This window comes from Galleria mellonella, unplaced genomic scaffold (assembly GCF_026898425.1).
Source record: "Galleria mellonella isolate WM207_F2 unplaced genomic scaffold, CSIRO_AGI_GalMel_v1 utg103, whole genome shotgun sequence".
NCBI lineage: Eukaryota > Metazoa > Arthropoda > Insecta > Lepidoptera > Pyralidae > Galleria > Galleria mellonella.
The window spans coordinates 2,580,624-2,599,234 of record NW_026441966.1 but is presented as its reverse complement, the minus strand read 5'-3'; the positions used below and the strand labels follow the sequence as shown (position 1 = coordinate 2,599,234).

The 18,611-nt window shown below is 33.9% G+C and overlaps 1 protein-coding gene across 7 annotated transcripts in view; it reads left to right on the top strand.

Annotated features, from left to right (window-relative positions):
- The window catches only part of LOC113513781 (ephexin-1), a 175,975-nt gene that overhangs the window by 47,232 nt on the left and 110,132 nt on the right, over nucleotides 1-18,611 (top strand). For 5 of the 7 annotated variants that reach the window (XM_052892345.1, XM_052892223.1, XM_052892284.1 and 2 more), the window contains exons 1-2: nucleotides 10,640-10,816; nucleotides 11,285-11,320. The exons of 1 other annotated variant lie outside the window; for it this stretch is intronic. The gene's annotated coding sequence lies outside the window, so the exon portion shown is untranslated. Of the gene's footprint in view, nucleotides 1-10,639; nucleotides 10,817-11,284; nucleotides 11,321-18,611 lie in introns of those variants that run through there. One more of the 7 variants, XM_052892103.1, reaches the window with a different exon arrangement.

Below are 18,611 nucleotides of genomic sequence, written 5' to 3'. Positions count from 1 at the left end.
TGGTATTTATGCAAAAAGTTTAATTCAAAAATAACTCAACAGCTAAATACAACACGTTAATATAGGCTCTAGATTTTTTGTCGATTTTCAATTATCCATGTTTCTTGCAGAACACTCTCCAAAGAATGATAACGATTTAGATTTTATAGGCAAATACCATTCCATGGTCATCCATTAAAAAAAGCACTATCGTCAACACTTACCACGATTGTCATTGATCATCACCTTATCTGAGTCGCCAATACGTCTGTCCGTAGTGAAGTGTTTATGTGGGTAATTAATTGACTATGTGTATATTTCACTTTCTCCCAGTCGTCACCAATCATTAATCATATTTCATAGTTCTACAACCAGAATTCAATGGAAAATAAAGTTGTTTATTACTTTCTAATCAATATAGAGACGACTCAGGTGACAACATTCTTTCCAGTTGTCATGTATAAAGTGTTCCAAGGCGGCATATATATATATATATATATATATATATATATATATATATATATATATATATATATATATATATATATATATAATCTTAGATGATATAGATAGAGCATCGAGTCTTAAAAACGGGTCAACTTTTTGTCAGCTAATTGTTAAATTAACTGACTCGTTTTTTATTTTATTTAAAAGGTATACACAACAGGTTACAATCAATAACATTATAAACATTTATATAAAGATAATAGTATGAACTAGATTGAGATCCATACAGGTGTACACACAGCATGGTTAAAGCAGTCGATAAACAATGTTAAATTATATAAAGAAAGCATACGAATGTGGTAAATAACAATAAAGTACATGCTAATAAAAAAGGTATATAAAAATATGGACATGTCAAAGAGACTTGATGGCTGATTGTAAAATGTTTTTGAAGGCATTCAGACATGAGTTGAAGATATCAATTTGAGGACATTTAGCGGAAATTTCATTAAAAGTACGACACATACGGATGAGCGGGTTATAATACGATGTATTATTCTTATAAACGGACAGTGCAAATGTTTTAGAATTCCATATTACAGTTCTTATATTAAAGGTTTTCTAAAAAAGTACTAAGCACATAGGGAAATGATATGTTAGTCTTCTACTTTTTACGTAGATATAAATTCGACAGTGGTATTTGATTGTGTGAACATGAACATACATTTATAGAAGAAACGACACTTTCTATTTCGAATGCAAACGTCTTTAATACACTCTTTACGACAGGCAATGAAATTTACACGTTTACTAAGAAATTGCATACAATAAACATAAAACAACTACTGTGTCTCATTATTGTGTTTTATTAATAGCGTAATATGTTTTTTTTAAACTTATAAACCAAGTAAAACTTGTTGCCAGTTACATATCTTTTATTTACATATACATAGAGTCAGCTAAGCCGTTGCACGTCAATCCATTAGGATCTTTTGAGCTTCTCCCTGCTTTATACTATCATTTTATAGATCCTATGTGTTACCTTTGCGATATCCCGTGATTTAAGATATCTATAGTCCTTTGACTCTGGATAAACCATTCCCAGTAAACTCATATATATATATATATATATACATTGTCTTGCCTGTTGTTGCCAATTACTTATATAATAAATCTATTTTTAATTTTGTTTTTATTTAATATTTATATTTAATTTTTATTTATTTTTCATCCGTTCTGTCCTACGGGTACAACTAAAAGGACCTTTTAGTCTGTTCTATTCTATAGAACAAAAGCTTATAGAACACAAAAGGATTTATTTATTATGTTGTACTCTTAAAAAATAAAATAAAAATATAAATGTTAAAAAAATTAAAAGTAAAACCATCCAGATTCAATCACACTTTGTATAAAAAAAACATATGATATATACCTATGTACATAATATCAATCTACCCTAAACAAACTAGCTTAAAATAAAATGGAATGACGTTTATAAAAGACGATTTATAAACGTTATTTCCTTCTATTTCATTTTTTTTCTCACTTCCTAAAACTTCCTAAACTTAACCTTGCTAATTACTCTGTTTGAGTGGTAGATTGTTTAATTTGCTCTTCTTATACATACATTTAATAGTTTGTTTTAGTAATATTTATGTATGTATATATTTATTTATTTAATATATTAATCTGTTATTATATCTGTAAGTTTATATTAGTCTAATTATATGTTTCTAATATTTGAATATATAAAGTATTATTTATTATATTTTCTTAATTCAATAATGCACCACCTTCTTATTTCTCGGTTTGCCCAATGGTTGACTGGTAGAGAACACCGTCCAATGTTAAGTCCGCCATATGTACATACTCGTAGTTTCACGTCGCATTAAAGTTTAAATATATAAATAAAATATGTATGATTTTTATTTTCCCTCTGTCACGTGCTTTTGTTCGCATATTATTCTTATCATAACAGTTTATCTACTTCGGAACAAGGCTGAGCTAATTCACACACTGGAGGCCGGCGTGATTTGTCGTGAAAGTTTCGATGTCGTATCCAAGAACTTGGAAATCTAATATAAACCCCGAGGGGGGAATGGGATTGTTAGTAATGGAGACTGAGAATCCCATTGCTAGCAATATACCCAACCAGGTCGACCTCCTCGCGGTTCCCCCGGAAACTATCATGGTTAATTCCTGATGAATTCATCATGATGGGCTAACTGGCCTGTTTTCATTCTTATCGATCACCCTTCACTAGTGCTCCACCAGCGTATCCTGTTAGCGCAGGCGGGGTTACCATTCCATTTTTATCCATCAAAAAAAAAATATAAACCCCGATTTGTAGATACAATTTACAAATACAATTCACTCAGAAAAACGATATCTACTAAATAATTTTAAGACAAATAAATAATGATCCTAATTATAACTGAACAAGACTATATCGATTGAAAAGAATTCTAAAAGTCGGATCAAAATTGGTGACGTATCTATATGGATTGAGAATCACCTCCTTTTTGTGGTCAGTGTACGTGGAAAATGAGGACAAAATCCAATCCTAAATACCCAAAATTAACCACGGCTTCGAAACGTTACTGCAACGAATAACGTTTCCCTCTAACCTAACTTAGAGGTTTACAATGGGAACTAATGGACAATTGCTAGCAATATACCCTGTCAGGTCAACATCCACGCTGGGAGGGAAAGGAATTGTTAGTAATAGAATCTATCAATCCCATTTCTAATGATATACCCTATTTTTTTTAATGGATGATAATGGAATGGTAACCCCACCCGCGCTATCGATATACATCGGCGGGGCACCAGTGAAGGATGATAGGTGAGTATGAAGCAGGTCAGTTAACCCATCGTGACGAATTCAACAAGAATTGTTCACGATCGTTTCCAGGGGGAACCACGTGGAGATCGACCTAATAAGGCATATAGCTAGCAATAGGGCTATCAACTCCATTGCTAACAATCCCTTTCCCCCTGATATACCCCATTAGGTCGACATCCACGCTGTATCAGCTAGTATATACCGATAGCGCTCCATTAATATTTTACCAGAGGGAGACTTTGTACAAAAGTCGTTTGCTTGGGTACCGCTGTCCCATTCGTGTTTCAACCGTAAAGCAGTTGTGTTTGCATAGCTGTGTTTCGGTTTGAAGGGTGGGATATGGCGTGAATTTACAGGGTACAGAGGAATAACACCTGAGTCTTCAGGAATGGCAACGCATGGGGAGTATCATGGGCGAAACAGTATACTCTGTTATGTCCATAGTACTGCTCATGTCTATAGGTGACGGTTACCACTTTCCATCAGGTGGGTCGTCTAAAGCTTGTTTGCCATTCTAAGTTGTATATAAAAATTAAAAAACCTCCACACTGTAAAATCATACTGGTTTTCCTGGTGTATTCGTCACGATGTGCCAGCTGACCTGCTTTCATCCTCACCTAACATCCCTTACTGGTACTCATCAGAGCATACCGATAGTGCAGTCAAAGGGTTACCTTTTTGTTATCATTCATAAAGAAAACTTGAAGTAAAAACAAGAATATGACCTAAATTTACCAAATAGAACGTACAAAATACTGACATAGTGACATAGTGGGTCAATATTATTAATTATACAGTCTCTAACTAATCATTATCGACCGTCATTGAATCGCCAAATAAACATAATAAAGTTTTCGTTAGCCTTATTGACAGTAATTTTTAATCGCGTTCAAAATGTATGAAATTCTAAATTAAAGAATATCAGCCGTTAACTGTCCTCTACTGAACATAGACTTCCCCCATAAGAAGGAGCTTTTTTTAATTGATGATAATGGAATGGTAATCCCGCCTGCGCTATCGCTATGTACACTGGCGGGGCACCAGTGAGGGATGATTGGTGAGGATGAAAAGGCAGGCCAGTTATCCCATCGTAACACATAAATCGATAAATTACACACAATGGTTTCCAGGCGGAATCGTGAGGAAGTCGACCTGATAGGATATATTAATAGCAATAGGGACTAACCTTCCCGTTACTAACAATCCTTCCCCCTCCCCCCATAAGGAGGGTTTTACAATAGTTGTCACGTTTGGCGTACGGGTTGGCAACCGCAGTTAGATTTTGGTGATGTCTTAAGAAGAGCGCGGTTAGGGTTGCCGCTTTAAGCAATGGCCCATTCTATGACGGGGCCACACTGCTATGGTGAAATTACTGGCAGTTATAGTCGCCATTTTCTTTTTAGAGAGAACAATATACTTGTTTCTCTTTAGTTTTATATATCTAATAATATAATATTTACTTAGTAGCTCAATCATTGTGAAGCCAAATTTTTTTTTTATATATTATATATATATATATATATATATATATATATATATATATATATATATATATATATATATATATATATATATATATATATATATATATATTATTTTTTCTCTTATTTATTTATTTATTTATTTTATTTTTTTCCCCTTCAAAGTACTCCCCCTGTGACATAATGCACTTGTGCCATTTTATTTATTCATAAACAAAAATTTGTATTTGAATGTTATAGTAAATACAATAATTTCATACACTATATAAAATATAAATTAAATCAAGCATAAAACAAATATTATAGTCACTTCAGTCATCTCTTAACAAAAATTTCGGCGGTAAACAATATAGGTATATATTCAAATTTACTATAATTAGAATTCGTCAATTGAGTACAGACACCTTTCTACCAGTAATGACTTCAATTTTGTCCTGAAGATATTTAAATCATTCAGTGACTTTAATTCCTTAGGCAGCTTATTAAATAACACCACCGCTTGGTTTCGTGGACAATGTTGTACTATGTTAAATGTGGGTATAATAACCTTTTGTAAATCCATCCTTCTTGTAATTAATCGTTGTTTCATTCTATCCTCTGATTCATATAAATGTCTATTTTTAATTAAATCTATTAGCAGAACATGAATATATAGGCTTGGAACAGTTAGTATTTTTAGTCTTCTAAAATGTCCTGCACACGATTCCCAGGGAGGAATATGAACCATGGCTCTAATGGCTCTCTTTTGTGCTATAAATGCTCTATTTGTGTTATACTTGTAGCTATTTCCCCAAAATTTTATGCTATATCGTAATCGCGATTCTACCAAAGCATAATAGATTGTCAACAACTGGTTTTCTGTAAGCTCTTCTCTCAGAGTACGAAGTGCATAGCATGCAGAGCTTATAGCGTCGTCTACTGCACTTACTTCAGCTTTCCAATTTAAGAGCGAATCTAAATATATACCTAAGAATTTCATTGTTTCAACCATTTTGAGAGCTACTCCATTTACATGTATACTAAGGCTTTGGTTATTTCTAACTGTTGTTTTAAACACCATGACATTAGTCTTAGATGTATTTAGTATCAGGTTATTTACTGAAAACCACGTGTTAAAAGCCGTCATTACTGCATTAGTCTTATTGCTCAAATCCGTTACATTATTACCAGAAATTACTGCATTTGTATCGTCTGCAAAAATAACTATCCCAATATCAAAGAACAAATTGTACATATAATTTATTAAATCATTCAAAAATATTATGAAAAATATTGGGCCTAATACTGAACCCTGAGGACACCTCTTGTTACAGTTGCTAGTGCTGATTTATATGACTTTTTCATGCCATCGTCATCTATGTCTACAATTTCTACAAACTGTTTTCTGTTACTTAAATAGGACTTCAGTAAGGAAAGAGATTTATCTGTAACACCATAGTAATGAATTTTATTTATCAGTACGTCATGGTCAATAGTGTCGAAGGCAGAGCTCAAGTCCAGGAATATTCCAGCTACTTTCAATTTTTCATTAAGTCGTCTTGTTATGTCGTCGATCATAGTATCTATTGCATCAGACGTTCCAACTCCTTTTTGATATCCAAACTGACGTCCATTCAACAACTTATTTGTATTAAGGTGAGTCATTAATTGTACTTTAATTAACTTTTCAAAAATTTTTGATAATACTGGGGGAAGAGCAATTGGTCTATAATTATTTACATCAGATTTTGACAACTTCTTATGTACGGGAATAATTTTTGATATTTTTAATTGATCTGGAAAAATGCCTTGATTAATACATGCATTAAATAAATACGATAAGGGCTCTGCCAATATGTCAATATTATCCTTAATTATTTTTGAGGGCATATCATCGTAGCCACTTGAATTTTTATTTTCCATTTTCTTTACTACAGAGGTTACTTCTGATACAGTAGTTTGTCGGAGCTCAATGTTTTTTTCAGGCTTCAAACCATTTCTGTGTAATATTGCCATTGCTTCTTGAATATTTGTAGTATTTATTTTTTTACTGCAATCAAATTTATTAGAAAACATTTCTATAATTTCTTTAGGATCTTTGATAGTTATATTATTTGATTTTAGTATAATTTTCTCATGTATAGTCGAAAATTTGTTATTTCTATATTTATTTACAACTTTCCATATTTCTTTGTTGGAGTTTTTACAATTATTTATACTATTTTGCACAGTGAACGTTTTTGAATGTCTAATTACCTTCCTGTAAATATTTATGTATTTTTTCCGATAATTATATAAGCTCACGTGGTATATCCTTTGATTGTAGTTGCAATGTTAATTGTTTATTCTCCAAGAGTAAATTTTCTATTTCGGTATGAGCTGATTTTAGTTCAATATTGAGTGCTTCTATCTGTTGTTTCAATTCAGCCGTTTCTTCACTGTCTTCTAATGAGGCAATATATATATATATATATATATATATATATATATATATATATATATATATATATATTATATATATATATATATATATATATATATATTCAGGACCAAATAGAAAATTCACTCAAATATAGTTCATATGTGAATCGAAACCATATCGAAACGCATGCCAAGTGTTGAGGTGAATGAATGAAATAACGACATGTGCATACCCATACATTCAATTGCTTTGTATCTGGGACTCTGAACTATACATTGACGATATCTCTTGCAGTATATTGACACATGATACGCTGTTTTGTTACGAATAGCAAGTGATGGATCGATAATCGATACAAACATTTAAACTAGGTATTTTCATTTAAACAAGTGCATTTTCTTCATAAAAAAGTGACTTTAAATGTAAACTAATGAATGACGAAATGTTTTATAAACACATTAGATTGAAAATATTTTAATTAATTATGCGACAACGGACAAATAGATATATTTTGATACACAATAAGTAGTTTTTTTTTTTTTGCTTTACAAAGCGAAATAGAAATTTCCATCGTCATAAAATAAATCCGGGAATAAATTCTGTCGATTCCGAAATGATTCATAATAAATTTAGATGAATTGAAAAACGCTTTTTTTTTGTAAATCGCTGATTTTTTTTTATACATTATTTATCATTTGTAAGTCCCTGAAAAAATATTGCGTCATTATTTATTAGGGATTGTATTCATTATTAATACAGTATAAATATTCACAGAATATTATGTTGAAAACGACTGGATTTTAATTAAAAAAAAAATTTTTTTTTTTACAACTTAGAATGGCAAACAAGCTGACGGCCCACCTGATGAAAAGTGGCAACCGTCGTCTATAGACATGAGCAGTACCGTGAACATAACAGAGTGTACTGTTTCGCCAATGATACCCCCCATGTATTGCCATTCCTGAGGACTCAGGTGTTATTCCTCTATACTCAGTAAATAAAATGGTTATTACTGTAATCCCTAATATCGTAGTCACAGGCGTTTGTCGACTATTTTCGTTGCGGTGACTGCAACGCTCTCGAACCCATAGTTAGTCAAACAAATATAAAACTTTATTTACAAAATAGATGATGGGGAATTGAACATAGGAGATATGTTTCGCTCCCTCCTAATACTTTTAATTGGGGGGAAAGGGATTGCTAGCAATGGAGTTTGACAGCCTCATTGCTAGCAATATGCCTTATTAGGTCGACCTCCACGTGGTTCCCCCTGGAGACCATCGTGAATAATTCTTGTTGAAATCGTCACGATGGGCTAACTGACCTACTTCATCCTCACCTGTCATACTTCACTGGTGCCCCGCCAGTGTATACCGATAGCGCGGATGGGGTTACCATTCCATTATCATCCATTAAAAAAAATACTTTTAATTAAATAAATTTATAAACTGCAATTTTCATTATTGAAGATTTAATCTCATGTTTAAACGGATACACAAAGGTTTTGTTTTCGGTCAAATGCTGACAATTTGACGGTCAACGACCAATTGTTTTATTTTTAATTTTCGTACCTATCTGTATTCAATACCTTTAATCTCCCTCTTTATAGCATACAAAGGGCTATGTCAAAGTTAATTTTTTTTTTTTTATTTCATTATTGTACTATAATTACACTGTGGGTATTAATTTATAAAGGCTGATTAGATTTGTTAAGATGATACTCGAGACCTTCATGGTCGTAAACAGAAAAAAGAAAACAAGTATTGTTATTATCTATGGTTATGATCTCATGATAGTAAAATACAATATATAGAATAAAGAATAGCCGATAACCATGAGATCATTTGCATAAAAACATACATACCTCTTAAAAATAACATATTTTTTTTTTATTAATTTATTGGCTAATCCTTTATGTTAAATATTGATATAACAGTGACATGCAGATGTTACTTCTAACATTTCTCATATTATATCTAAAATGTTGACTTATTTACAGCGTAGAATGATCAGGCAAAATCACGTTGAATCTCATTTATAAACCGCAGAAGTTTGAAATATTAATGATAATCTCCAATTAATTTTTTATTGTCCTCTTATTTCACTAAACTAAATTAATTAATACTTACCATGTTTCTTGTAAATAAATAAATAATAATTGAGTAGATCCTGACATAAAATATGTCACTTCCATTCCCGTGAATGTTGTAAGAGGCGACTAAGGAGGGCGAGAGATGAGCAGCAGCGTCCCTCTTAAGACATCTCCATAGCCTAACTGCGGTTACCAATCTGACAAAACTCCCCTTATGAAGCTATGTTCAACAGTGAACAGTCAATCGCAGATATAACATACAACAAGTGAATTAGACGAATCAACAAGTCAGGAAGATCTGATCAAAGGCATCTCAGCAAGAAGGAACAAGGGAATGTCTTCAAACTAATGATGGTCTTAAAGGCTGTACAATCTGAAATCTAAAGTTAAATGTGGTTTTAGTTATATGGAAAATCTTGTTTTCAACTGTTTTTAAAAAGAAGGAAGTACTCAATTCGATCGTATTTTTAATGTAACTCATAACTCCATCCGTTTTGAAAAACCACTAATTTGAAAAATTCTATTTTACTTATAGTTTGATCCAATTTAAATTTTATCAAAATCATTTCAATCGTTTATTTTAAATTTGATTTAAAAATCTATGATGTTAACCAAATTTTTACGTCCATTTAATTAATTAACGCATGAGAGGAAACAACCGATATTAAAAATTTCAATTATCGTATTTATTTATGCTATTTTATCATAAAAAAAATATGAGTTTATCGTTTCAATATTCTCGGCACATGCCGTAAACACGGTACAGTTCGATCTGTGGAGGCGCATTGACCTTGCATCCGATGGACGGTTACGAATTAGTATTATTAACCAATTTAACGACGTATTAACAGAGGCACAGTATTATACATTTAGATCTTTAAAGAGATATAAGCAGTTTCAGATATTCAGTAAATCTTACTAAAATAATAAATGTGAACATTTTGATGTTTCCAACTGATTTGCGCTTAAACGGCCCAACACATTAACCATAGTCCTCAGGAATACCCATCATTCGTAATGAGTTAACTAATGTCCATGGTGCTAAGGCAGCGGTTACCACTTGCCATCAGGTGAGCCATTAGCTCGTCTAGCTTCTTAATATTAATAAAAAATATTTAAATTGGATTTGGTCCATATACTTGAGGACATACTAGAATAACGTTATCGATCTGTACAAAACTGGATAGCTAGTTATCAATAGATAATAACATGAACTATAACTATTACAAAAATAGCTCTTCTCTTGCGAAAAACATCAATATTTTACCGTTATTAATTAAAATCTAATGTGTTCTATCGACTCTTGATGGTTCGTTACCACGAGCGGTTACGCAAAGCGTCTTGACACCGTCATCTGGACAGCCTTCGAGTCGAGCCAGTCAGTTACCCGCAGTCGGTGCGCCGGCGCACCTGCGCGTGTCTCCGCCAGTCGCCATATTCAAATCCGTTGAAAGCGTGTTGTGTTTAGTGTTTACCCTTATGTGTTCGGAACTATCTCTCTTTATTCTTTAAAGGGATTCTTTTTGGATTAGTTCCTTGTTCTGTGACGGATTTTTTGAACGCTTCTCGCGGTGAGTTGTGTAGTTGTATTGTATTGTATCTCTTTGACGGTTATGACCGTTGTTAACTCGTCGATAACGTGTCTATTAGGTTTTAATGTCAAACTGTCAGCATGTTGTCATTATATTAGTACGTAATGACACCTAATAAATGTCTAATACCTATTTATTAGTGTTTCTATTAGATTTATCAGTCGTTAAGCATTTATCTATATCATTACATGCCATCCGCAATGATTATTTACATTGTGAAATCATTATTTTGTAGTTCATGTTTAAATTAGGAAGTCTGTATTAATTTTAATTTTTGTTTCCATAATTTCATATATAGACGCATCCGACTCGTATATTCTAATTATGTGTTCATAATTATATATATATATATATATATATATATATATATATATATATATATATATATATATATATATAATAATGAATATGATTCTATTATATATTTATACAAGTGTCTCTTTACAGGTCTGAAGTAGAGTTACTCGATAAATTATTAAAATGGTGAGTTTTAGAATTTAACGTCAATTAATGAATAGGTTTATTTTATAATAGGTAATAGGTTTAGTTACTCGGATCATTGTTTTCTTGGAGTTCTTTAGAATTCCCTTTTAAGGATAAATGTAGGTAAACGCCTTTATTAACTATAGCTCTATTTTAACTAAATAACCTATAACTGTATAAAGCATTTTTAAATACAGTCAGATAGTTTCCATTCCAGGTGATGTCTATAAAAACAGACAGACGAACAAAAAACCTCTACAAATATCTATAAAAATTAATCCTCTCCATGGTTGTTTTTGTAGCTATACATATGTTACGTTCTCCGTTAACCTGTTATTAAAAATGCCGTTCAAGTTTTATTAAGAATTGGTTTTTAAATGTTAATGTTACACATTGCGACTATTCGCATATAATAGGTAGATAGGTAATTTATTTGCATTACTTACAACACACAGATAACAACATACATACACAGTAAAAAGAGATAAAAGAATGCATATACAAAAAAAAAGCAAAATATATACAACAAGTAACTTTGTTCTTCTTTCATGCGTGTGCCATAGTGACACAAAATGGTCAGAACTCAGTTTATTGTTTTGCCCCCAAAAGAGCAAAACACTGATATTCTGTTGTGGCCAATATAAAAATATAGGGGGGAAAAGGATTGTTAGCGATGGAGTTTAACAGCCCCAATGCTAGCAATGTTACTAATTGAGTAAGGTCGACCTCCACGTGGTTTCCCCTGGAAACCATCGTGGTTACTTCTCGTGGAATTCTTCACGATAGGCTAACTGACCTGCTTTCATCGTCCTCTATCATCTATCCTATCACTGGTATCCCGCCAGCGTATACCGTTGGCACAGGTGGGGTTACTATTGCATTATCACCCATTAAAATAAAAATTAAAATATACCTTTCAATATTCGACTAATATACCATATCAACCGTTAACTGTCCACTGCTGAACATGGGCATTCTCCTATTGGGGAGGGGAGAGGGGGGAGGGGGGGTTGTCAGTAGTTGTCACGCTTGGCAGGCGGGTTGATAAAGGCGGCTAGGCTTTGATGATGCCTTATTTTATGAGTGAAAATGGAATGGTAACCCCGCCTGCGCTATCGGTATACACCGGCGGGACACCAGTGAGCGATGATAGGTGAGGATGAAAAGGTCAGGTCAGTTAGCCCATTGTGACGAATTCAATGATAAATTTGTCACGATAGTTTCCAGGGGGATCCGCGTGGAAGTTGACTTGATAGGGTATATTGATAGCAATGGGGACTAACCTCCCCATTACTAACAATCCCTTCCTCCCTGTTTGTATATATTAGTATCTATATAATAGTGCGCCACCTACCCTTTGTCTTTTTTTTAATGTCTTCTACCCAAAGGTTCTCTGGAAGAGATTGCGGAGCGATAAGGCCACCTTTTGGATATCAGCAAAATTAACTATATTTATTATTTTAATAAATGGTACAATAAAGTGTAAATAAGTAAATACCTATGCCCCGCAGCCTTGCCCGCGTGAATTTGAATTAAAAATATTGTGTTTGCGAAATATATTACGACATATGTATGTATATATGTTCATGCATACGAATCTCAAGACACATAGGTACACAACTTATATGTATTTTCATTTATTCATATATGTGTATGAATTTACATTGAGTTATGTATGTTTAATGGAAACTAGTTGTATGACTGTCATATTAGTTTCCGTTTGTTGCATTTGCTTACAATTTTCGCATAACCTTGCCTAGAGTTTCACAAGATACTTTCATAAATGCGAAGCCACTAGGTAGTGAAACGGGTTTCTAAGTCAAAAAGATATTTAAATTATACGATACAGTTTAAACTGAATCCATATTAGGAAGCCTGAAAAATATACAAAAACAATACAATTAGTTCAATCATCATCATCATCGTCATCATCATCATCATCATCATCATCCTATGCATTATCTGTGCACTGCTGTACATAGGCTTCATCCATAGACTACCATAAGGAACAGTCCTGAACCAACTGCAATCGTTCAGTTTAATTACATAAAGATTAAAGTTTTGTTGTAAAAAATCTTTGTAGCTACAATATAATAGGTGTTTATTTTAGGAAAGTCGAACTGCTAATAAAATATTTAAACGAATAGAATAGAATAGAATAGAAAATCATTTATTCAAATAAACTTACATTGAAGCACTTTTGAATAGTCATTACATTTTTTTTAATCTACCGCAATTGCAATACACGTTCGGATACTTTTTAAAACTTTTACTCGATAGTTTTATAGTGTGTAGTAGATAAACTAATATCGTATTCTAATATCGTCATAGTCGTAGAATACTGACGGATCTGACAAAGATTACATATAAAGATCCGTCAGTATTCTACGACTATGACGATATGATCGTAGACGCTACAAAATATCGGTAATATTCAAGATTGGTAACGATTAATTATAATTACGCAAAGTTTTAATTAAACGCGAGTAAAACCAGTCTCATTCTTTCACTTTTTATGTTGTACTCACAGCATACGCGGCTTCATCCGCGTGGTTGTCGATAATAAATTATAAAGACATTATTTTTAATTGTTTCATTATTTTAACAACTTAAGACCGTTATTTTAACAAGAAACTCTTGAGTGGCAACCCCGTACTGGCAACTGCAGTGCAGGACGACCTCCCACTAGATTGCAGGAGGTCAGTAAATGCTGGTTACTCGGGACCGTTCCTTAACGCAGTTTATGAAAGAGGCCTGTGTTCAACAGTGGGCAGATAACGTCTAATATAATCGTAAACTTCAAGAAAAGAGCATATTCCTTTTTAAAAGGCCGGCAGCACACTTGCAATTCCTCTGTTTTTCTTTTCTTTTCTTTTCAATTTCTGGTGTTGCGACGGTAGTCGCTTACCATCAGATTAGCCACAAGTAATTATTATGTATCTAGTATTAAATATACTAGATACATTACCAGAGGGAGACTTTGTACAAAAGTCGATTGCTTGGGTACCTCTGTCCCATTCGTGTTTCAACCGTGAAGCAGTTGTGTTTGCATGGCTGTATTTCGGTTTGAAAGGTGGGATATGGCGTGAATTTACTGGGTACAGGAGAATAACACCTGAGTCCTCAGGAATGGCAACGCATGGGGGGTATCATGGACGAAACAGTATACTCTGTTAAGTCCGTGGTACTGCTCATGTCTATAGGCGATAGTTACCACTTTCCATCAGGTGGGCCGTCAACCTGTTTGCCATTCTAAGTTGTATAAAAAAAAAGTTCTTATATTTAATAATTTAATTCTATTTTAATGTTTATCAAACACAAGGCATGCTGTGGTTGCCTATAAATGTAAGAACAGTTAGATTTAATCTACCAGTGTATTGTACTAAAATGTTTAGCTGTATCTTATGTTGATAATTCTATAAATAAATAAATTAATTATTTATATTTATAATAAGTTTACTATTGTAATCTTTTGAGGGAAACAATAAAGAGTATCTATCTATCTACCTGTTCTGTAGTGATAGGCGTCATAATTGAAATCACGGTTTTTTTTTTGGAAGTTAAATTTACTTGTACAATAACTAAGTCGTGACATACAATATGGTTGGGAAGATGTTAATCTAGCCTGTCGCAACATTATATGCATTATCTTTATTAACTGATAAATTGTGATACACGATAGAACATTATATGGTGTAGCACGTCCTCTATCTCCGCTACAAACACAAATTACAACAAACAACTGTACGTGTAATATATAATACTCACGACTGTCATCCTTACGGGGTAGGTAGAGGCTATAGTTTTTAGAATGCCCGACATAATTAAAGCCTAACGTAAAACACATGATAACCTTAGCAATTTTTGATTTTTAATTTAATTAAGGATTGCGTTCCACAAACATAAACCGACTCCAATTATGGCGAAATCAAATATTTTCATTAAAAAAAAACCTTTTATTTTAATTTAGAAACTAACCTACTGAACCGATTTAGATAAAGCTCCTATAGAACAAATATGAAAGTATAATAATATATAAGTATTATAAATATAAAAAAATGTTTAAAAAAAAGAATTTTCCAGATCAGTTTATAACTGACAGATAAAAAATACCAAGAATTGGGAACCTCCTCCTTTTTCGAAGTCGGTTTAAAATTAAACAAAACCTTGTACCACACCGTCATTCCAGCATGGTAGTATATTTCTCTAGATACTCGTGCCTAGCAGTGGGAATGTTAATAGATTATTATGGTTTTTTAATGGGTAAAAATGGAATAGCCCCCGCCTGCGTCATTGGAATAAGTTGCCGGGATGCCAGTGAGAGACGATAGGTGAGGACGAATGCAGGTCAGTTAGCTCATCATGACGAATTCCACAAGAATTAACCACGACAGTTTCTGGAGAAAAATCGTGGAGGTCGGCTTGACGGGGTGTATTGCTAGTTATGGGACCGCTACACCTTATACTTGGAGGAAAAGGGATTGTTAGTAATTGGGTCTAACTGCCTCATTGCTAGCAATGTATTGTATCGATCTCCACGCGGTTCCCGCTACAAACAATTATGGTAATTTCTTCTAAATGGAATTCGTCACGATGGGCTAACCGACCTGCTTTCATTGTCACCTATAATGCCGTACTAGTGCCTCATTTAATTATCACTCATTAAAAAAAAAAACACATTGCTGTCCATTTAATATCTCTTTCTCCCAGACTGTTATGGTATACCATATTGATACGGAATTCTAAAATCGGCGTTAAAATTTACTAAGTACCTAAGGGAGTATACCAGAGGGTGACTTTGTACAAAAGTCAATTGCTTGGGCACCTCTGTCCCATTCGTGATTCAACCGTGAAGCAGTTGTGTTTACATGGCTGTATTTCGGTTTGAAGGGTGGGATATGGCGTGAATTTACTGTGTACAGAGAAATAACACCTGAGTCCTGAGGAATGGCAACGCATGGAGGGTATCATGGGCGAAACAGTATACTCTGTTATGTCCATGGTACTGCTCATGTCTATAGGCGACCGTTACTACTTTCCATCAGGTGGGCCGTCAGCTTGTTTGCCATTCTAAGTTGTATAAAAAAAAGCAGGTCATAAAAATACTTTATTCTTGTGGTATAGTGTAATAACATCTTAATCCTCAATACTGGTAAGACGTAAAAGATATATTAGGTGTAACAGTATATTCTGTGATGTCCATTTACGATTTACCATCAAGTGCGCTGTCAGCTTGGTTGCCATTCTAAATTGTATATCATCATCGTCATTCAGCGGTTATCTGTCCACTGCTGGACATAGGCCTCACCCTGGTACGCTTGGCAACTGCAATTAGATTTTGGTTATGTTTAAAGAGGGACGCTGCTGCCCCTCTCTCGACCTTTAAATTTCTTTAGTCGCCTCTTACAACACCCACATGAAAATAAGGGATAGCCCATTCTATGCTGGGACCACACGACATTGAATAAGCCACTACAAATTGTATATACGGAGGAAAGGAATTGTTAGTAATGGAAACTGAGAATCCCATTGCTAGCAATATATCCAACCAGGTCGACCTTCTCGCGGTTCCCCCTGGAAACTATCATGGTTCATTCCTGATGAATTCATCATGATGGGCCAACTAGCCTGTTTTCATTCTCATCTATCACCCTTCACTGGTGCTCCGCCAGCGTATCCCATTAGCGTAGGCGGGGTTACAATACCATTTTCACTCATCAAAAAAAATTTTATACAAAATAGTATATATTGCATATAATTTTGCAAATAAAAGAAATATGGTCAACCTGCCAAAAATAACGTATTTTCATAAAATCATATATCGTATTATCCTTTTAATAGCCCGAGTAATATTAGCTATACAAGCTAATATTACTCGGGCTATTAAAAGGATTCTAACGATGCCCCATAAATTCAAATCTGTCTAGTAATTTAGAAGTTGTGATAGAACAAAAAAACTAACATGAACTCTGATAACATTACTCTCCTTTTTTGGGTGGTCGCGTAAAAACAATATGTCTTTCAAACGTTCAACATCCGTTTCAAGGTAAAAAAAAATTGAACGATCTGACATCAAACTAATGACCATGTACAAAGGTCACCATTCTTATTGGTGTCCCAGTATGTACCTAAGGCACGTAGCCACGTGCTTATACGCCGGACACCGAGGCTAATTTCTCTCGTTTCCAATTGAATTATGGGTCAATAATATAACCGCTGTAATTTAATGTAAATAAACTGTTTACAGCCTATTTCAATCGAATTTAATGAAATTGTCAAGAAACTACTAATTGTCCCGAATATAGGACAGTCTCCACTTTGGCATCAACTTCCAGCAGCAGTATTTCTGAACAGATACGACATATCAGCAGACTTTTTTTTATAACACAGGATGCAAACGAGCATGCAGCTCTCTTGATAGTTTTATTTATGTTTATTTTATATTTTTTATACAACTTAGAATGGCAAACAAGCTGACGGCCCACCTGATGGAAAGTAGTAACGGTCGCCTATAGACATGAGCAGTACCATGGACATAACAGAGTATACTGTTTCGCCCATGATACCCTCCATGCGTTGCCATTCCTCAGGACTCAGGTGTTATTTCTCTGTACCCAGTAAATTCACTCCATATCCCACCCTTCAAACCGAAACACAGCCATGCAAACACAACTGCTTCACGGTTGAAACACGAATGGGACAGAGGTACCCAAGTAATCGACTTTTGTACAAAGTCTCCCTCTGGTAAATATGATAGTAGGTGACTAACGCCGCCCATGGTCACCCACAACACAAAGGCATTGTAGGTATGCTGGACTGTCTTTTAAAAAGGAATATGAACTAGTATGAAATATGAGCATATTAGGTACATATATTAGATATTTAACCACAAAATTCATTTTAATTGTAATCAGACCGGTTTTATATTACACGCTATTTGGCTCCTACCTATACCTAGTCATCAATAATGTCATTGATTGCAAAAACAATGTAAAATCATTTTTATGATTTTTATTATATACCTGTTATCATAAATTGATCGTTAAAAGTACATTTTGCTCCGCAAAAATGACGAAGTCTATCCTGAAGAACACCGCATCATTAAAAAACCAATCAATCAAGGGCTTCTCTTTGCCCGCCAGATGATGTGTGGGCGGGCGAGGTAGGGGCCTCGGGGCGTACCCCATTACCCCGGCTTCTACTCCGGAGACGACGACCCCCGGGTCACTGGGTTTTCAGCCGGCATACACTGATGGTCTGTGTATGCCGGCGTGGTGTCTTCAGACTGTTA